Below are 23,785 nucleotides of genomic sequence, written 5' to 3'. Positions count from 1 at the left end.
GGCTGCATGCAACCCTTTCTTATACAATTAATTCAAAGTCTTCTACATTATTCAGTTTCAAACCATTAACGAAATGAATGCACTCGAAAATTATTATAATATATCATTGCATGCAATTCCTTGTTTCAAGGAATAGGTATTAATATATTATAAGGCTTTGAGTTGCATAGTCTTTTGGGTTCTATATGTGCTTGCGAATGGGATCGGCTAAATACCAAGGTTGGAATTTTTCCATTGTTAAAGATCCATCACATAAAGAATATAACTATTTTTTAATTTAAAATAATTATTAATATAGATACTAAGGTTGGAATTTTTCCATTGCTAAAGATTTATAACCTAAAAAATATATAAAAGAGTCTAAAAGTTTAAAATGGAATTATTTTTTAATTTAAAATAATTATTAATATAGTTAAATAATTTTTTCCCGAAAATTTTGGTAATAATAATAAGAATAAGAATAATAATAATAATAAAGTAAAGTAAAAAAAATTTGTAAAAATATTTTTGACATTAACCAAAAAAAAATTAGATAAAAATGAGTTTGTTGTAGATTTTATTGAAAATAGGTTAAAAAATGTGTAATGATGATTTTGACAATAACAATAAATAAAATTATTAAACAGAAATGAGCTAGTTTGTGGATCTTAATGAAGATAAGTTCATAAGAAAAAATAATATTTGTTTATATAATATATGTGAAATTTCAAAGACATCAAAATTTAAAATTAATTAAAGATAAAAAAAAACTAAGAGAAAATAAATAAAAAATTTTAAATATCCAATATAATTATTGAAAAAAACTTAAAAAAAAATAAATTAATTGAAATTAAAATATTTCAAAAATATCATTTTCCTTATATATAAATTGAGAAATATATTGTATTACAAAATCTTTCATCAAAATCAACAAAAAAAAAAATTACAGCCTGAACATTTCTATAGAAAATATTGAAATCACACCATTTTTATTGCTCATTTTTTTCAATCTAAAATTACTCCATATTTATAACAGTAAAAGTATCATTATATAAAATATACAATTATAAATACAAAACATAAACAACTTCTCTATTATATTCGTGAAACATAAGCTTAATCACACATATATACAAATCAAAAATATTATAATATCTTCAGTCAAAAAACTCAAGTGTCTACTTACATCTGGCTTTTATCAGACATCTAACATCTACCTGCATAAACCTTTCCTACTATATATAACTTTCCTGATATATATATTATAAAAACAAAATAAATAACAAATAACAGATAAAAAATACTTGAGCATTGAGAAGGAAACAAGAAATTATAAACAAAACAAACAACTATTCTATTAACTAATTATTTTATGTATCTCAATTCTCACGGAAGTTACAAACATGTATACTCACATAATGATAATTGTAATGATATATATTTGTTAACGTTAACACACCTAATATATTTTGCAAAAACTTATGTTGCAAAGATTTTTAATGGCCAATCATATATTAGTTCGGATTGAAGGAAAGAACGTCCTTCTATATACAGTTTACAATTTTTCACTGCAAATAAAGGTTGTTGTAATTAAGATTAAAATTTATTGTTAGATCCATGCTTTCCTGCATTTGTGTTACATTTTTTTACGTTACAAATTTAAATTTATATTTATAACTAAATATTCAATTGTGAAAGTCTAAATTCTTCATAGTATACTTGTTAATAAAAGTCATAATCGTGAGACTTTTAGAATATCTAAAAATAATAAATTTATAGTTGGGTATTTTAGTCAATTTTGTTAAAATGTGTTTCTATTTAAGTGGTTTTGTTGGGTAAAATGTGCGTTTATGTAGTGTTTTTTCTGCGGGAGATTTTCCATATATGCTTTTTCAAGAAGGTTTTTTTGTTTTTTCTAAATTTCGTGATATAATCTATGATGATAGATTATAATGTTTAGTTATTTATATTGCATTTCTTTATATAAAATTGGATTCAATCTCTTTTAAATTTCTGAAAAACTCAAATGGTATAAAGATTTTATGGATTTTTAACAAAAATGTAAAGGAAAAAAAAATATTATATAAAAAAAAACAAAAATCAACAAGTTAAAATATTACTTTTCAATAAGGATAAGTTTAAAAGTGTGATGTCCTTTGATGTGAATTGATATCTTTGAAAATCATAATGATATTTTTAGATACTGTTTTATAATAAGTTAATCTAAAATTATTATATAAAAAAAGCAAAAATCAACCAGTGAAAATATTACTTTTCAATAATGATAAGTTTAAAAGTGTGAAGTCCTTTGATGTGAATTGATATCTTAGAAAATCATAATGATATTTTTAGATACTGTTTTATAATAAGTTAATCTAATTATTTTATGCTTCTCATTTTTTAGATAAGTTTTTTTTTGATAATTTTTATTATTCATATTTTATTATTCATGATGATGATGATGATGATGATGATGATGATGATGATGATGATGATGATGATGATGATGATGATGATGATGATGATGATGATGATGATGATCGTCCAGTGAGACCAAATAATGGTTTATCAGACCTAAAAAAACAAGTTATCTATTTTGATTTAAGATTTTATTTCTATGCTCAAAAAACTAATAATGAATAAATTTATCTAATAAAAAATATGATTTAAATAACCTAAAATAACAATTCTATTATTCAATTTCAATATAATTATAAAAAAATTAAAAAAAATTATTTAATTTCATCTTTTTAAAATCAAACTTAAATAAATGAACACAATGATGTCAAGAAGATGGGATTGTATGCAACTCCCACTGAAAAAGAGTGGTGGGATATTTCATAGATATCCATTATCTCATCTCTTCACCTACCTAAATATCTTTAGTGTGTTGACTCGGATTTGCAATTGGAAAATGAAACATCCCATATATGCATGACCAAGTCACCGAACCAATCCTCTTATCCTTTTAAGAAAATGTTCACACTATTCGGGAAAATATAGTCACAGTTATCCTATTAAAACAATAAAAGAAATGTTCACACTATTCGGGAAAATATAGTCACAGTTATTTTATTAAAATAATTAAAAAGAACTAGATGAGAGGGGCTCAGAGAATTCACCCAGATTGAATGTTTGTAGAGACCCAATTATTTTCTTCCACTATGAGGATCTACCGTTTTGTTTCATGTGACTTGATATTTCATGGAAATTAATATATACAATATTATAAGGTCATTAATGAACCACTTATTGAATTTTGTACTTGCCCCTCTATATTGATAACCATATCCCACCCTCCAGTAATGATCAAGTGGGCTTTCACCATACGTACAGACTCATTTTACTATGTCTGAGCAGGTAACATATTCCCTTTTTGACAAATTCAGATCGTGGCAAATTAAATATACAAGAGCAGGAAATAAAGTCAGAAGGTTTCGGCTGTTTTATTAACTATCCAACATTAAAATTAAACAACTTAAAATTTCTCCTTTCGATCTTTGGAATTTGGTGTCCAGATTGCGAATTTGACATTGTATAGCTCTACGAGATTTCGGGGTTTTTTTTTCGGAAGAAAAAAAAGAATGAAACTGGATTTGTTAAGAGAACTAAAACCCAATTATGTCATTAATCCATATTGGTCTCATATCATGAACCAAGAGCTCTCATGATTTTGAGATCGATGATCTCAATATGGTTCCAGAAACATTTTAAAACAATCTACCCTAAAAATGCATACGAAACAGTGACACCTAAAAGAATCAAAAGATATTCATATCAAAGAAAACCGGCATATGAACTGCAATATATTCTTCTAGTATACCATACATAGTTAACATTATGGAAGAGCCTACACTATGGGAGAGAAGTGCACCCCTCCTCCCAGATGACACCTTCTGAAACAAAAGTAAAATATATATATCCTTCATCATCATTCAACCCCATTTTGGACATAGAGTAGACCATCCCATTTGACTCCCTATAGATATGTTGAATTTCAAAACTCAAAAAAGATTGTGTAAGTGCATTGATTTGATCACGCCATCCGTGAGGTATGGAGGATCAAAAGTTGTGGTTCACAGAATGCCTTCAATGATAGTCTTAGAATCACCATAGACATGGATGTCCTGTATTTTTATTTTATTTTGCAAACTAGAGAAGGCCCCACAGAGTCACCATCTCCACCCTGGAATTAGTGCATATCCCCCAAAAAACTAGTGCAACTTATGGTAGGAGTTTCCATTGATGTGGAGCAATGCTCAACAACCACATTTCCCCAGCTTTGTTGCACCATTGAACAACCCTAGTGACAAGATGATCTGTGGGGGAAAATATCTCCTTGGCTGGTCCTTGGAAGTCATCGTATGTGGTTCCATATACTCGAGCCAAGAAGGTACCTTTCAGAAAACCTTGTAAACACAAACTTGAAACCCACAAAAAATGAAGTGATTTCGGTGCTTTGATATTTCCCAAAATAAAAACATCGGTATGTATCTATGCGCATCATGCCTCGCCATGACCCACCGCCAATAGTGTTCCATGGAGGAGAATTGCCTGAACAAGATTCTGAAAAAGGAGAGAATTGTAGACCAAATCGAGAGAGTGAAACGGAAGAAAAGAAAAATATGTGAGACAGATTCAAAATCACCATGGAGATAATTCATGACCTTGGAATCAACATTTACAATGATTGTCCCAGGCTAATATCTTATTTTTCCACACCAAGCAAATGAAAAGAATGATCTTCAAAGAGGAATTCGAATACCAGGCATCCTAAAACCATGGCACCAATATAGAATGTTGTGTAAGTTTCATGATATATTTATAATTCCCCACGACCACCATCAAAACCTTCCTGAGAGTCGTGGCCCATGAAAGGAAATCTCCTCTTGCATTTTGACAAACCCTAGCTCTCTTGACTACAGTGACATAATTGTTCCAATCCAAAAGAAATTTGTCCATACAATCCAATTTTTGTAGCCTCTTTCCAAGTCAGAAGGGAGCCATTACAGCTGCTAATTACTTGATCGAATAGAAAGATACCCCTTTCATGGAGAGCCATGACCATTCCTTCAGAAAGCCTCATGGAATCCAATACAACAATAATTATGTCCCTCCCAATAATCAACATATTTCCCCTACTGTTGTGGGGAAAAATGCCTATGCAGGACGATCCTATCCACCTAAGGTGTGACAGCGCCTTAGCAACAAACGAATACAGCTATTATGATTTCTTCCTTTATGAAATGGGAAAGAGGGGAGATCGGTAGACTTACCGTTGTCTTCTGGTTGTCCCTCGAACTAGATACTCTTCTCTTTGTGTGTCCACAGCTACTTGTCTCCTCGCTTGCTCAAGAGAACAGCTACTTGAATCTCACGAGATCACAAGAGAACACCTACCTGTGACAAGAGAACAACTACTTGCGACAAGAGAAGAACACAACACAAAGGCAAATATACATATACATAAATGATTCAGGATTAGAAGTAAATCAAATATACTAATGCAATCATACAAAGTACACCAGCATATAGGAAAGAATCAAGATAGCTTTATTGATAAGTAACAGGGTTCAGGAAGAGATACAACCTATGGGGCTCCAATCCAGCATCTCCTTCCCAGCAGAATGGAATTCCTTCTCCAGCTCCCTTCAAAGCATTACACACCCAATGTTTCCAGCCACAAACCAACAACAATTCTTTGCAATTACCAAATTCCAGCCTTTAGATCCCATGGAGGAGAGATCCATATATAGATGTTTGGAGAGAGGATGAGTCAACTTGAGATCTGACTAGTGTCCTCTCCCTCTATCAGTTCTTGAGTCCACTTGGAGGTTCTTGCTTCCACTTGGAGATTTGGAACCTCTTACTGATCACCAGTCGAATTCCTTGATGCAAGTGTCATTTTGGAAGCTTCCTGGGCATTGACACCTTGAGGAATGACTCTGCCACATGTCCAAACTCGCTCAGCGCAGGTAGATAGTGTTGGAGTTGACATTCAACGCAGGTAGCCAGTGTAGCAATTGACATTCAGCGCAGATGCTCAGTGGAGCAGTTGACATGATCCAGAATTGGCTTGTTTTTTAGTGTTTTCAGGTGGAGAACTTCTGTGAATTGTTGTGGTTAGTTTGCCTTGTTCCTCTAGGGGTAGGAACAACATGTTTAGGGACTTTGGATCCCTTAGATTATGGACATTTCATGCTCGAGGTTGTAAGGCACAAAAATGTCGATAACAGTTGCCCCCTAAAGTATGAGGCCATTTATTTGGTGAAATGCTTTATCCAGGAGGGTCCGAAGTTCATCCATCTGCTGGGAGGAGACCTGTAAAAAAACACAATACAATACATTATGATTCATACTGCTTTCATGATCTAGCTGAGGCGGGCATTCCCATGCTCAACTTTATAAATTCATTTTTGTACACAGAATAGACGATCGTCTGGTGGTAGACTGATAATTTTGGTGAAATTATCATCCTTTGAGTAGGATGATCATCTGCTGCAATGATGTACATGTCTTTATTTTTCCTGAATGATATCGCAGCCCGGATGGATGAAACTCGATCCAGGGTCTTCAAACTCGTTCGATCTTCACTCTAAGTACAAGTCGATCCATGTGAGAATTGCGCTGAAGTCGAACATGGAAAGACATCGCTTGATTACCGGTCAATGATGTGGACCGTTAACAAGCGCGAGAGGAATCACCGATAATGAAAATGACCCTCAAGGTACTGCAGTACAATTCACGTGGTGTGAATAAAGGACTTGGCGTCGAACACCACGCAAAATCTTCTGGTCGAAGGTCATTGATGTATACCTGTCGCCGGAAGTGAGAAACTTGCCATTGAGGCATGCAAGCTTCAAAGTACTAAATGGGTTGTTCCTAGATCAACTTCTTGGATAATGAGCTGATGTCGACAAGAAGCGATCCGTCAAAGGAGGGCCTTGATGAATCCCACATCAGTGACACGGAATAGAGCTAATGATTGTAATGGAGGTGAAAACGATCTGTGACATATGATTCAGGGTGGCGGTCATGAATGGATGAAGGACAATGTATGGCAGTGGATGGGACCCGGTTGACTCTTTCTGAACGACTTCTCTTGAACATATGGCGACACTGATGCGATGGATTGGTAGCATTACCCCAAATATGGATGGTATGGTGAGACCATGGTGATGTGACCGGTGAATGAAACAACCCAACCCGATTGTGATACGGAGGAAAAGTGTCATGTTCAAGAGTGACCTGCTACCATCAAAGTTTTCTTGATTTTTTCCCAATTTTTCCTCAGTCATTACTGACCAGTACCTCTTTATTTTTGTCAAGCTTGAGGAGGATAACATATGCTTGTTCTATAACCTGCCCTTTGGGCAAGCCCATCGCTATGTTTTAACGAGCCTAGCGATAGTGAAACTCGTTCTCGTCTAAAGACAAGCTTGTCGCTATTTGATAATTTTAACGAGTCTAACGACAAGGATAACTCGGTCCTTTTCATTTTTAGAGAGTCTGAAAAGGTACATAAAGTTAACTCCAAAATTCCTTTTTCGTCATCTAATCCCTTAAGTCCGAAAAAGTATAAAACAATACAGAAGGGATGAGTTTTCGATAACTTTAACGAGCCGAATAAATCAAGCGCTCGACCTTTTTGTGCAATAATCCCTCAGGTCCAAAAAGATTAAAATCTAGAGGAGGGATAGCTCTTCCTGTCCTTTAACGAGCTGGAAGGCCAAAACTCGGCAATCTTTTCATATTTTACGAGTCAATTGAAAAGAGCTTAAAGAAGACTCGTCTTTTGAGGAACGAGTGATAAACAGGGATAGCAACTGATTCCAGGTACAGGTTGGAATTTTCCAATCACGGCAGTGTCACAAGGATGGCTAGGTGAAATCACTCTTCGCAGTTGTTCCTCAAAATGGGTAAACAATCATATGGGGGTGAACGATCGGCCAAATGACAAGTGGAGGTGGCAGGTGTAAACACGACCAAGGCTTTTATGGCTGATAAATTTACGATCACAGTGGTTATTTACCAGGATAGGTTCATTTTTTAGATAAAAATGAGCTTAAATGCTGGAGGAAACTCTGCTCACTGCTTATATTTATTTTTTAACGAGCATGAAGACCGCGTTAAAACGCCTCGGATCTTGCATTTATTTTTTAACGAGCATGAACTTTATGCTAAAACTGCTCGATTACCCAGTCATTTGATAAGAGTGTCTCATCAAGATTCTATTTTTTATAGAGCTTCATCTCACTAAGCTTTGCTCCTGATCCTTTCTTTATGCAAGTTCGGAAACGACTAATCCTACGAGTTTAAAGGGTTAGAGGTCCTAAAAATTTAAAAAATAAATAGTTTCCCCTTGCTTGCACTCCGAAAGGTTTGCATGCCCCCAGGTATAAAACAAAGTTTCAAGGTTACCTCTACTTACCCTGCGCCAAAACATTTGTTTTAATCGAGAGAGGCTTACCACTTTCAGGTTACCCAAAGATTGTCTCGTTAATCTTTCAAACAAAACACTTCCTCGGCAATGTCTACCAAAATAGACAAGGGTGAATGACTGGTGCCAAACACGTAACTTTGACAAAAGAATCCTATTCTAGAACAACCCCTCTTCCAAATAACGGATGGGGTACGGACTAGTCATATTCTCCCGCGGAAACCTACCCTATACCCAAAGTTTTCCTGCCGAAGCAGGCCAGGACGCATGCCCCCTGGGTTCCAGTCATATCCTCCCGGATTACTCGCGCTCATCAGGAGGACGGACCGTGGGTTGAGACACTTCTTGCATGAATAGACCATTTAGGGATGGCACATGACTATTTGCGATGTGTGATCCGGGGAATGAAAGTTGGTCCATGAGCTTGACCATTCTTCCTTCATGCGGAAAACACATTACTCTAAAGAGTGAGGAGACTACATCTCCCATGCAATATATATAGTCTTGTCCAAGGAGTAGGTTATAATCCAAGGGTCCTTGAACGACCATCACGTTCATTTGAACGGTCTTCCCTTTCAATGTTATAGGCACATTGGGGAGGATCCATAAAGGTCGACTGGTTCCTTTATCAAAACCTGATAGATTTCTCATCTCAGGTAAAAGCGCTGGTGAACCAAGCGCTTTCCAAGCAATAGAGGAAAGGATATTCACAGATGCCCCCTCATCAATGATAGTGCCAGTCATCATCATTCTGTATATTTGACAAATAATTCTGAATGGTATACTAGCTGGCAACCGGGGTCTGCCTAGTTGGTTCCAATCAAAGGACACAACTAGGTTGCTTGGTGGTGGGACCGAATAGATGGCCGGATATCGCTCCGATGAACTTCCTTCCTGCGATAAAGGAATGGTGGCATTGCCCCCTTGATCATCAGAGTCGGTGCTGATGAAGAGAATCTGGACGGTGTCGTCTTTATTCTCCTCTGTTATGGTGTCATTCGAAGATGGAGCCTCTGAAGGCAAAACCGGGTCAACTGCTGTATCAACCTTTTGACTTTCGTCAGGCATGGATCCTGACGGTTCTTCTTCAATGACAGGTGCTTCGGCTGACCACCTGGGCGGGTTAGCCGGGTTCTCAACTAGCGAGGGACTTGGCAAGAGTTTTTGATATCCAGGAGGGAGATGCGCTCGTAAAATCGGGCGATCTTCCATAACTCTTTTTGCCTCATCTAAGAAGGGACAACGGTGGATGGCGTGATCGCCTTCACACAGTCTGCAGGGAAATTTAGCTCTCCCGCTCTGTCCTGGAGCCTCACTCCCACTAGTTGACGGTGAGCAGTCGACATGACTATCAGAGGTCGATGCTACCGAATTGTGCAAACGGGGGGACCAGTCTCTTAGTATCCATGGGATACAGGGACAATCTCTATGGAAGTGGTCTCCCTTGCATATGACGCATGGTGATTTAGGCCTTACGAGTGCGGTGTGTGGATTTTTGTTAGATGACATTTGTTTGCCCCCAGTCGCCTTAGGCTCTTTCTTCTTCTTCTCTTTCTTCTCCTTAGGAGCCTGGTTTTTAATTCGACCAGTCCCTTCAAGCGAAGAGGAAGGAGGGGAGGAAGATGAAGTTGAAGGCTGGGAGGCAACTCTTGTCTGATCTAACTGTTGACTCAACTGTTCAGGAATGGTGGTATTCTGAACGACATTGGTTGAAAAGAGCCAAACTGGTAGGCCAATTGTCAGTCCTGGAAGCGACAATGTGGCCATGTGGGGCGCACCAACATCTCCCCAAGAGGAGAAGGGACTAGGATTCCCACCAAGGGGAACTCCTTGGTTGGTGTGCTCCATCTTTTCAACCTAAAGATCAACGCAGGATTAAAGGGTGATTGTTCCGTTTAAAATAAATTGGTAACGACGCTTTTAGACACAACTTGCTTTTTCAGTTTTAAAGAGTCGAGAAAAAGCTAAAGATGACTCGAGTCTCCTTCGATGTTTTAACGAGCCCAAAGTGACAAATGCTCGGATGGACTTTTTCTGTTATAGAGTCTGAAAAAGGCCAAAAGAAACTGCTCCGGAGATCTAGGCAGAGGGTGTGCCAAACTTTTCGCAAAACCACAGAATACTTTTTACGGTACGGGTGGTCGATCTTCGTGAATGTTGTGTTCACTGCATTGCGATCAGTAGGGCGGTCGACACGGCTTCCTAAGGATAAAAGATATATGGCTATAGGGGTCTCCCAATATATACGCGAGGGTACAGCACAATCCATACTAGCACCGTCTCTTAGGAGGAATCACCCACCTTCTTCGAGATCGACAGTCACTAGGCTTAACGACGCTGGAACACGTCTCTAGCCTAGACCTCTATGTTGTGCGTTATGTTACAAAGCGTTGTTAGGTTCATTCAGTTTATTTTAGGTTGATCTTTTTAAAGTTTGCCTTTCAAGGCTCACCACGAGATGTATGATACAACTTCCTAAATGCAGTCTAAGATGATAAGCAAGCTTTATTATCTTTCAACTTTGAAAATCCTAGCTACTAAGGGAAAAGAATAACACTATCTTTTCTCAAAGAGTAATCAACACACTCTAATGCACTTTCCCTAAATCCAACATGCAAACTATCAAATGCAAAATGCACAATGCAGGTGTTTGTTTTCCACTTTCTTAGTATAAATGCCTACAAAGAAAGCTTTTTGCACAATTTTGAATTTGCTTTTAAGATGATCAATACAAACAAGTTCACTTTCTTCGAAATCAACAAGGGTAGAAGAGATTACAATCACTTTGCGATTTTCAAAATAAAGACTTGTTTTGACACTTTGAAAGAGACAAATTCAAACCAGTAAGCAAAAATAAAACTATAATCAATCTGAAGAACAGCCAATGAACTCTCTTCTAAGATCACTATAAATCAGATCTGAATCAAAGGCTACAGAATGACTACTTTACTCATGCAAAGGAAGACTGTAAATGACGCCACAAACACATAAAAACATTCACAATCTTTTTGTACAAAAATGAGGTGGAATCCAAGCAAAGAAGAGGCTTATCAGACTGGTACTTATGCTGGTTAAAGGCTGCAAAAATAGAGATCAAAACAGGGCAACAGAGGACAAAGAACCCTAGCTGCACAAGGCCAAACTGGTTCAGCGCAAGTCTAACACTGTCAGTTTGACATTCAGCGCAGGTAGCCCCTTCGAGACCTGCGTTGAAATGCAGACTGCCTTCACAGTGCCTGCGCTGAAGGAGAAACTCTCGTTTCCCCTGGGTTCTGGGTCACAAAATGCTCAAAAATCAACTGTTTCAGGCCAAATCAGAAACACAAGCAAGGTATAAACAGAGGGATGCTTTGATAGGGTACTAAAGACTATCACAAGGATCATCAAATCATTTATGGATCTAGTTTAGATCATAGACAAGTCCAACAACTGGATCAAAGCAACAACTTTCTACTTTGCCTCTGGGAAGGATGCAGTTCAATAGTTGCTGTCAAGTCTATGAAGTAAACAAATGACGGAAACACAAATGAAATGAATAAACAAGTTCTTCCCCAGCGGAGTCGCCAATTTGTTGTGGGGAAAAATGCCTATGCAGGACGATCCTATCCACCTAAGGTGTGACAGCGCCTTAGCAACAAACGAATACAGCTATTATGATTTCTTCCTTTATGAAATGGGAAAGAGGGGAGATCGGTAGAATTACCGTTGTCTTCCGGTTGTCCCTCAAACTAGATCCTCTTCTCTTTGTGTGTCCACAACTACTTGTCTCCTCGCTTGCTCAAGAGAACAGCTACTTGAATCTCACGAGATCACAAGAGAACAGCTACTTGTGACAAGAGAACAACTACTTGCGACAAGAGAAGAACACAACACAAAGGCAAATATACATATTCATAAATGATTCAGGATTAGAATTAAATCAAATATACTAATGCAATCATACAAAGTACCACCAGCATATAGGAAAGAATCAAGATATATTTATTGATAAGTAACAGGGTTCAGGAAGAGATACAACCCATGGGGCTCCAATCCAGCATCTCCTTCCCAACAGAATGGAATTCCTTCTTCAACTCCCTTCAAAGCATTACACACCCAATGTTTCCAGCCACAAACCAACAACAATTCTTTGCAATTACCAAATTCCAGCCTTTAGATCCCATGGAGGAGAGATCCATATATAGATGTTTGGAGAGAGGATGAGTCAGCTTGAGATCTGACTAGTGTCCTCTCCCTCTATCAGTTCTTGAGTCCACTTGGAGGTTCTTGCTTCCACTTGGAGATTTGGAACCTCTTACTGATCACCAGTCGAATTCCTTGATGCAAGCGTCATTTTGGAAGCTTCCGGGCATTGACACCTTGAGGAATGACTCTGCCACATGTCCAAACTCGCTCAGCGCAGGTAGCTAGTGTTGGAGTTGACATTCAACGTAGGTAGCTAGTGTAGCAGTTGACATTCAGTGCAGATGCTCAGTGGAGCAGTTGACATGATCCAGAATTGGCTTGTTTTTGAGTGTTTTCAGGTGGAGAACTTCTGTGAATTGCTGTGGTTAGTTTTCCTTGTTCCTCTAGGGGTAGGAACAACATGTTTAGGGACTTTGGATCCCATAGATTATGGACATTTCATGCTCGAGGTTGTAAGGCACAAAAATGTCTATAACACCTACCGAAAGACCATTTCAATCATTGCAACAACCATATCCTAATCTTCTGAAAACTCAATCAAATGCACGATCCCCTCCTTTTCCCACTCTCCCCCATATTGATCCAGCCATTTATGGGCCTTCCCATAAGATATTTGGTTGAAATGATGTGCTTCCATATGTCATTGCCAAACAACGCCCTCCAAAGAGAATTCATTAACACTGACCAACCGAAAACCTGGGTGTTCAGAATCCCCCAATCCCAAATTCTTTAGTCTTGGAAATAGTGGTCCATGCTGTCAGATGGATCTTGCATTCCCTATCAACCCCAAACCATAAGAATCATGCCAATAAAGAATGAATTTTGGATATGATATGTGCAGGCATAGCAAATATATGCATCTAGTAAGTGGCCAATTGTTGTAGAAAAAATTGTATCAGAGTTTATCTCCCACCCAATGCGAGCCAATAGTGTGTCCAGCCTTTGAGCTTATTATCAAACTTAGATAGAAAGCATGACCAGTCCTCCAAATGATATTTAGACGACTTTATCCTACATCTTAGATAGGAAAAACCATCCTATATACACTTGGTACGCACCCAAAATATATCAACAATATAAGTTATATAAGTCTGATTTCCAAAGAGAAAATGAGAATAGACTTATTACCGTTTGCAATTAGTCCCGAAGCCTTTTCATAATGGTGAAAAATATGGTGTAATTCCTCCCATTGTACCTGACATATCAAAATAAATGTAATAATATCGTCAATATGAGTTATACTAACCTCTTGAGCTGTTTCCAAACCCCTTAATATCCCTAAAGCCTTTGCCATGTTAATCCTCATGTTGATTCCATCCATAACAGGAATCAAGAGGAGGGATGATAAGGAGAAACCCTTTATCAACCCTCTTCTTGCTCAAAAAAATTCAGTGGGGTATCCATTAATAATTACTACGAGCCAGACCTTTGTTACACATGCCATAATCCATTCAACATTTTGTATCTTGAGCCAATTCTTTAGCACAATAATCCTAAGGAAAGCCAAGTCTACGCATCATATGCCCTTATAGGTCAATGTTCATCACCATCGCTTCCAAGTTTTTAGTCTGAATGGAATGGATGAATTCTTGAGCAACATAAATTGCATCATAAATGGACTTATTATGAAGAAATCCAAACTTCTCCCTAGATATATGAGCAGAGACAGTTCCCTTAATATTTTCCGCTATGAGCATGAAAAGAAGATTGTATATAATGTTGCATATGGAAATCAGCCTGAAATTCGAGAACGAGATAAGTGAAGTGAATTTCTGTATAATGGCTATGAAAGTACGCTTTATAGCTCGTGGAATGAACCTTCTGTTTTAGGATTCCTCCACCATATACAATAAGTCCTGAGCCATAAGCTCAAAAATGTGCAAAACTATTTCAGCCGTCTGACCATGAGGGCTAGGGAATTTACCCGTGGCAAAGGATTTCAATATCGAGAATATTTTTTCTTTAGATACCAGCCTAGAGAGAGTGCAACATGTGATTTTATATCAAACATCCTTAGTTATACCTTAGCACCCAAGAGTTGATTTTCAATTAGGAACTCATCTCTGGCCTTGAACAAATTCTTCAAATATTGTACTGCTTCTTTCTAAATCTTAGCATCGTAATAACAATAGTTACCATATGCGCCCTTATGCTCCATATTGAGTTGATATTCTTCTTATGAAAATTGTAACAATGGAGAATTTTGTGTTGCAATCCCCCTCACGGATCTAAATGGTCTTGCCTTTTAATCTCCATATATTCTAATGTATCAACAATATGCCCTTTTTCCTTTCTTATAAAGCCTTCAATCTTTTCAGAGTATTCGAAGAGGGTGGTTCAATTGAAAAATTCACTCCAATACTTCAAATTTCACCAACCAAAAGCTTCAGTTCCTTATATAGACCAACCATCTTTTTCTGCTCCCAAATGTGAACCTGTCTCTTAAGGGACTTTAATTTCAAAGTAATAAAAGCCATGGTCGACCATCTCAACTCTACATCAAAGTACTTTTAGACATCATAAACCAGTTGTGAAAATATTTATCTTCCAGGCATGTTATATTGAACTTCAAAGGGATTCCACGTCTAACCAACTCCGCTCGCCATTTAAGGAAATAGGATAGTGATCAGAGATGTATATCTTCTCAACCCTAGATCTTAAATTTGTACAAACTTCAAACAAATGTTGATGCACCATGAATCGACCAAGAATTTTCCCAATATAATCACATCCACTCATATGATTATGCCAATGGGCTAGATGGGAGTAGGGAAAATATCCAGCAAATTGTGGTCTTCAAAAAGTGTGGTGAGTTAGTTCGAGAAAGTATCACCTTGACACTTCATCCTCCAACACTCATCCCTAGATAAAAAAACATTATAATCATGTGCAATGATCAATGATCGAATATTTAGAAGATCTTAGGACTCGACTCTATCCCAAAACATGTGTCTTCCATTGTATGGAGCATAAATGTTCCAAATGAGGTTCTTCTCAACCAAACTCTGAATATGTCTAGATAGAAAAGTATGATAAAAATACTTGTATTCCTTCAAATTTTCCCAATATGGATCCCAAAGAGCCACAGAGCTACCCGATAAACGCAAGAGTCAATAACAACCATTCACAAATTAGGGAATACCAATCAAAAATATACTAACGATCTCCTAGAATCAACCATTATTTCTTGTATGAGAACAACGAAATGATGAACATAATGGAAAAGGTGGCACAAGGACAACATTTTAGTGGTGTACCCCAAGCCATGCATATTAAAAGACATGATATTCATCATGGCCTAGTCACATAGGGATCACATGCTCTAAGGGCCCAAGATGAAAATGAGTCAAGGATACGAACATCATACAGACTCATAGAGTCATGAAACAATTGTTTTCCTAAAGATTTCCCTTGAAAGTGTCTTCTACCCTTACAACCCCATCGACGGATGGTAACATTCTTGGGTGACTCGAGATGATGAAAGGAGAGACGGCACAAGTTTTTCCCTTATGAAAAATAAGAGTAGAGAGATCCATCCTTGGATTGCGCATCAAGAATTCCAAGTCGCTGTTAACCGAGTTATATGGAGAGGAAGGAGGTTGTCGTTCTGATGAATATGGAAGAGGGGGGAGGGGTAAAGGATAGGCAGATGAAAGGGGGTCATATGGAGGCAGTGGTAGAGAAAGGGGAGTCATGGAAGGGTCAGCGTTGGAATTTGTAGATGTTGCATGCATACGCGGAGAGGAGAGTAGAACAAATCCAATGGCAACGATGATGAGATGCTCAATAGAGAATATATTACGACACAATTTATTATGATATTGAGTCCCCTTAGGATATGAATAAGACGAAATATGGTGCGTAGATAAATAGAATCAAAAGGGTCCAAAACAATTTTTCCCCAAAGATAAAAGGCTCATCAGAGGATGTGGTGTTACCTTTATCAATCTCTAATAGAGGCTAGGAAGGAGGTTGTCTATGATCCATAGTTGTCTGAATTCTTTCGGAAACCTTAGCACCTCTGCCATGAAAAAAACTGGGGCACCTCTCCAATAAATTCCATGTATGTTGGCATAGTAAACAATTGAACGAAATTCCCCAATAATAAATCCTTTTTCTGATGCGCACAATGTCCCATTCTAGTTCAAGGTGCATGAGAATACCCCTAGTATAACTCACCTCAACCAAAATCCAAGTCACCCACTTGTCATGAGCACCCAAGAACCAAGGATCCATGTAAACAAACTGCCTCGTCACATTTCCAATCTCCACCAACACTCGCCTAGTCCAAAAATAAAGTGGTAAACCTCAAAGTTTAACCCAAATTAAGTTATTCTTCAGGGTGTCCAAAAGCAGATTGATCCCAACCTACCATCTGCAGAGCTCAAGAAAACTTTGTCCACGAACCCATGGGGTCGATAAAATGCACTCTAAGTCCTCCTTATGCAAGAAATGGAAACTCTTCCATTGATTTAGTCATTTACTCACCTTAGGCATATAACCCAAAATGGGCTTCCACTATGAAGATACCCACCCCGCCATATCCATGTATCGTGAGCCTGCAAATAACCACCACCCAACCAGTGCCCGGTTCAGTAGACTCACCACCCTATCCCACAGGACATCATGTCCAAAACTCAATAATTTTTGTTTTGTTGCACATTTGTTGGTTTTTTTTCATCATCCTTGGTGAGCCGGAGCCTTAGGATTTTTTTTGAAGGAGAGAGTTCTCCTCATGTAGAGGATTAGCAAGTGTGCAATTATCCTGCAACAACGTGTTCCCCGTGCAATGAAGGCGATTCAACATCCTGAGTGCGAGCCCAATGCATGTAATTTCGCTTGGCATCCATTGTGGCATGTAAAAAGGCTTCTTGAATGAATATGTCAGCATCTAGAGAGTCAGTAAACCGCTCCATCATCGCCCACCAATGATGTTATGAAAGAAAGAAATTATTTTAACATCCATGTGGCTAAAGATAGCCTATGGGACAGATTGCTTCTTTATCTGCTTTATGTATTCGACCCATTTTCTATGAAGCTTAAAAATAACGGTTCCCAGCTTCTCGACAAACCCCTCGCTAAATAGATTATCTCAAGAGATAGATGCTAGCATATATGCATAACTTTCCTCGTTGTCTTTGAAGGCCTTACATTCTCAAATGAAATTTTTTTCTGTTTCCACTTTTCTGGAAGAACAAAAAATGCATACTCTTTCCTCCCACACTTCGTTTGGCCTTTTCCAGTGCCCTGTTTCAGAACGGAGTTGATGAGAATTAGTCATTAACTGAGAAATAAGAATTTTGACTCTCCAAGAGATATTGGCTTCTATGTATGCTTTTGGTTGATGACCATGAGTGGGGCTAAACACTTCTTTTCTTTCTTCCTAGCTCCTTATCCCAAGTAAGCTTGTGGAACTTTTCCATAACAAAATATTTTATCTCTTTGTTGTTTACGCGACACGCGTTCAAGCAAATACCCCATTTACTAAGCCATTTGTTATTTTGTTGCATCCAGGTTTTTTTTCTCCTGCACAATCTATCATTAAAGGCAACCTTAGGTCATCTACCCTTTTCCATTTTCTCAATTTTTTTTACATACCTTATGACTCGCACCATAGCAATTTCTTCAATAGGAGAAGTCCCTGTTGCACTTAACAAGGTATCGTAAGGAACTGCACTTTTAATCTTAAATTCGTTTGTAATCAAATGCTTCTAAATTTTCTTAATTTGTATCCACTGCATATTGGATGTATTGCTGGCTCATAGTTCACAACCATAGAGAATCACTGGAATCAATACAAGCCCAAAAAGAGTTTGAGTGGTTTTCTAGTCCCATAACTCTGCCTCTCTACACCTATTTTGAAAGGCATAAAGTGATTTCCAACCCCCCAAAGTTCAATTCCAAGATATTTTTAATCCAAAACTTCTTCAATAATGTTTCCTTCAAAGTAGAACTTATGATGGTTATGTTTTCTTTTCTTAGAGAAGACCACTACTTTCATTTTCCTGATATTGACTTGTATCCCCGCACTCCTACAAAAATTCTCAAAGGAAGGTAAGCTCTCTTGCAAACCAAGAGTCGATTTAGCAATCAAAATGAGGTCATCTGCATAAAAAAAAAGCTTATAACAAACTTGCCCAAATAGATACCTTCACCCCCTTGTGAATTTAACCACCCTCAAGCTTGTCGATATATAAGGCAAAAAGGGTAGGAGACAATGGGAAACCTTGCTTGAACCCAATATCGCTTCTAAAAATTTCAGAAATGCCTACTGAAGTTCTAATTTTGACTTTCGCTTCTTCATATAACCTATGCACAATTGCTCTCAAATTTTTAGGAACCCTGAGTTCCTCCATTATGTGCCAAAGTTTATTCCTAGGAACCCAGTCAAAGGCATTTTTTGAAATCAACAAAGCAACAAAAGACTTCTTCCTTTTTCTCCCAATGTTTTTCAATGATGTTCCTTAAACTTACACAATGATCAACTGTGGAATGTTTAGATCTAAATCCTACTTGCCCTTGAACACACTTATCTCTTTCTTCTTCCCACTTGCTAATTTTGTTTTCTAACATGATTCCAAATATCTTTGTAAACAAAGGGTTTATCATCATGGTCCTATAATTGGAGGGATTATTGATGTCACTGCACTTGAAAATTGGTATTGCCAAACTAGTTGTCCAATCCATGGGGAGCCCTTATTCTATGATGTTGTTGAAATTTTTGTAATGTGAGGTGCAAGAATATTTAAGCCCCACTTTAGGTATTTTGCTTGGAGTTCATCTAAGTCTTTTTCTTTTCCAATACCCAACTTCTTGATACCCATCTCTACCTATTGTACTGTGAAGAGTTTAGTATCAGTGTTGACCAAGGGAGGAGGGTCAACCTTGGTAACTTGCTCATAGAGTTGTCTTGCATAGTCAAACCATTTAGAAGCTGTAATATTATTTCCAACTTGTATCTTTTTTGGTTGGAGCTCCTTCCAAAGTAATTTGGGATTATTTTTTCACAAGGAAGATTAGTTCTTCCCTCCTTGAAACAATGAAATCGACCTTTTTCTTGCTTAATAACTACTTGTAAGCATTGAGCTTAATGTTATCTGTGTTTGACTCTTTCCACATTCGCCTTGCCTTTCTGTATTCCTCGTCAAACAAAGCATTAACCAGAAAGAAATTTGTTTTAGACTTCTTGATTTACTCTTTTTCACTTTGCAAGTGAGCATTGAATTAAATGTGTTAATTCAAGACTATGAAGGCTGTGAATTTTGATTTTCTCCTTCTCGAAGAGCCTCTCTACCGTCATTTTGAAGGTATTACAATTTCTGGAGTCACAATAATTCTGCCCTAAGGGTGATTTTGTTGGACATGCTGAATTTTTGACTTTAATTGTTTCTTTCCAATCCATGAGAAACCTAAATAAATTGGCTTGTGATCTGATTTCAAGTCCCACAACTGATCTCCAATCAAAAATTCCTCCATTTTCTCACACAAACCATGCGAGAAAATTCCATAATCTACCACACTTTCTCCATTGTAGGTATTGCAAGTGAAATTACCGGACTTTTCCCATCTAGACAAGCCATTACAAATGACTAAATCGAAGGCCCCACATAGAGTAAGAAATTGTTGACCAAAGAGATTGTAGCCCTTGTCCTCTGAAATCCTTTCCCACTGATGATTACTTTCTTCTGTAAGCCAAATAAGGTCACAATCATCTTTACAACAAAGAATGTTGGCTTTCTCACTTGTAGTCCTAGCATTGAAATCACCTGCTATAAGGACTTCACTTAGCTGGGAATATGTTATAATATCTACTTTTAAGGATGCAAATTGATCTTTGTGGTCAAGCCCTCTACCTTTGTAGATTTTTGAAACTTGCAGTGCAGAATAGCATACTGCAATTCTGATGTGGTTTCCATTTTCTGATATTTTAAACCAAATGAATTGTTGATTTGAGTCTTATTTTTCTAATTGAATGATACGACCTTCTTTCTCCCTTACTAAAACCATGATAACCTCGTTCCATTTTTCAATTCGTGCTGCCTTGTTCCATACTTCCATCTTCCAGTATCCTTCAAATAGAGGTGTCTTTAACCCTTCATGCTCATGTGTTTCTATGAGACAATTTATGTGGAAGCCTGAGGGAAAAATACCCCACCTTCCAAGCCACCAATTGGGAAACCACTCCACCCGCACACTATCGCGCACTATCTTGAGATATGTAATCAAGTCCACCCTCCAAGGACTCCCATTAATGAGACATGAAATGATACACCAAATCTAGACATACCCTCATATGGAAATTAAGAAATCCTTGTGCCAAGAATTTACACTAGCTAAGTAATGCCAGAAATTAAAGATCCACAACAGAGAATTCACACCCATAGTAAATGAGAAAGTTCCACCAAAGGTATACGTGTAGTTAATAACCATCGTCTCCTCAAGAAAATACCATTTTTGATATAGAGAGAGTGGATAGTTAAATGTGAAAAGATCCCGAGGATGACACGGCCACCATGCACCACAGATTCCTAACGTTGCAAAATATCCCCAACCCCCAATCGTAATGTTTAATGCACAGGATATCTTGAGGAATGTGAAATTTATAACACTAGTGTATAGCTCCACACCCAAGTTATGCACCTAAGATATCTTGTACTGCCACCCACAAGAACTGAAATTTAATGAGCAACAATGCGGTCAATATGCTGCTAGAAAAAGCAGCCGTGACAATTTGCCACCCCGGTGCCACTACTGCAGAGCGACATCTAAGTGACATCCCACCAAAACTTAATGGAGCATCACGATAATAAAAATGATCTTCGATCAATACTTACAACAACATCATCATCCACAACCCAATATCCTCCACATTCTATGACAACATCTGAAACTTGTATCTTTGAAAGGTCATGATATATTAATGGAATTTATCTACTTCTTCCACTCAAAAATCAATGTATTTATGGTCCTATTGCACCTCGGCCTCAATGTCACCCTCTACCAAATCCATGTTGAAAATGCCCCTTAAGATTTGCATTGGATATCCGGAAAGAAGTCCGCAAATGTTCTACCCAAATGTGAACGAGGATATATATTGCATAGAGAAACAAGTGTGTAATGTGAATCACTTCAGGAAGTGGGGAAGGAGACATTCCTAATGTAGAAAAACCTTATGACCGCCTAGGAAACAAATGTATACTAGTACAACAAATCCAATATTCCTTCCTAACCACCATCAAACAACACTAGAGGTCGAGGAAACACTCAAAACCTCTTACTTTGTAAACCGTAACCACCAAGGTGTGACAAAAATTGAAGAGAACAAAAAGTGGAGGAGAGGAATTTCTCTTCTCACTATTACAAATCACTTAAATAAGATTACATTGGAAACATTAGCAATAAATGATTGGTCTTAAACTCGATTTAAACTCAACTAAATGATAATATGATGATCCCAACAACGGAGCTTGCTGATGAAAGTTTGGTGAATCGAGCAACACAACTTGCTCATGAAAATTTGGTGAATCCAACAACAGAGATCGTTGATGAGAGTGAAACTGCCATTAGAGCAGTCAATGATATGGTGAATCCAACAATTTGATAAATAATTGTTGGCTAATGATGAATGGTTGCAGGGGATGCATCAAAAACATTATATTGACATGATGCTGGTGAGATAGTGGAAGAAAACCTGTTAGCAATAGCACATATTAGTACAAAAGTCAAAAAGTCCACTCCTCCACATTTTGTTTTCTTCCATTTTTGTGAAGGTGCATTGTTGGAAACAAAAATATAACTTAACTCAAACCAGATGCACCCTATGTTTCCAGCTTTCCAGCCTGAAAAGTTATGCTCATTATTCGTGGAAAGGAGAAAACACCAACAAGGATCCAAAACGATGAAACCAAAACTCCAATTTTGGCACCCTTAAGAGCCCCTTCTACCTTCTTCAACCTTTGATACTGGGACATTGCCTCATTTTCCTATCTCTTCAGGTCAAAGATTTCCCAATTGCACAAAATTGACTCTTTTAGCAACATGAAGGTCCAGATCTTTGTATTACCTATAAAATTTCATATACATAGTGTAATTCGATGCCAAGATGGGGAATTTGTCACACAAAATGGACAAAGCTGCAACCAAGTCTACAAAGGGATCTCATGCTATGTTGGCTGCCAATAAATGCTCTCGAGTGATTTCCAGGTCTTATTTTGCTACAAAGTATTAAAGGAGATATATTCACAACACAACAGTATCATCGCTCCAAAGGTCTGTATTGTGTATGTTTTTGAGCATGAGATAATGAAAAAGGACCCAGAGACTAACAAGGAAATTTTCCCATAAAACCAAGCAGAAAAAGGAGGAGAGGAAAGACAATAGTCCATTTTCGGATGTAATCGCTGTAGAAGTTGACACCGAAATCTCGAATATAATCAACCTCCTATCATGCCATTAGTAATATACGAAGTTTTCTATTGAGTATTGCTTTGGTTTTATCTAAAGGAATTAGTGAACGAATATGATTTACATCGGTTTGATGAACCAAAGATTATTCGATAATATTCCTCTAATTTCCTCCAGTGTGGTGGATCAGGGATTTTCCTGCCCAATAATAGAAAGAGAAGGAAAGGGAAACAATTCATAAGAGTTTATCCTTTCAGGGAATCACTGCAGATGTAGGTTTAGAAAATATGGAATACACTTTTTATCTCATTGAACAATTGCCTATTATGGGAAATGAAACCAGAAAATATTCATCTTAGGATTGCACTGGTTTCTCAAAAGGATTCAGTGGCCCCGAGTGTTATAGACATTTTTGTGCCTTACAACATTGAGCATGAAATGTCCATAATCTAAGGGATCCAAAGTCCCTAAACATGTTGTTCCTACCCCTAGAGGAACAAGGCTAACAAACCACAGCAATTCACAGAAGTTCTCCACCAGAAACTCCTCAAAAACAAGTCAATTCAGGATCAATTCAGCGGCTCCACTAGCTTTCTGCGCTGAATGTCAAAGCCAACACTGGCTACCTGCACTGCAACGCAGGTAGAAGCACTACCAGGGTGCGCTGAGTGAGAGTTGACAGATGGCAAGTTCATTCCAAGAGGTGTCAAGACCCAGGAAGCTTCCAGAATCTTCCTCAATGACACTTGCCTCAGTGAATTCGACTAGTGATGAGTA

The sequence above is a fragment of the Pinus tabuliformis genome, chromosome 5_1, assembly GCF_031772625.1.
Source record: "Pinus tabuliformis cultivar Carrire ecotype Pingquan chromosome 5_1, CPIR1, whole genome shotgun sequence".
Taxonomy (NCBI): Eukaryota; Viridiplantae; Streptophyta; class Pinopsida; order Pinales; family Pinaceae; genus Pinus; species Pinus tabuliformis.
The sequence above is the reverse complement of the archived record's forward strand: the minus strand, read 5'-3'. Positions refer to the sequence as shown.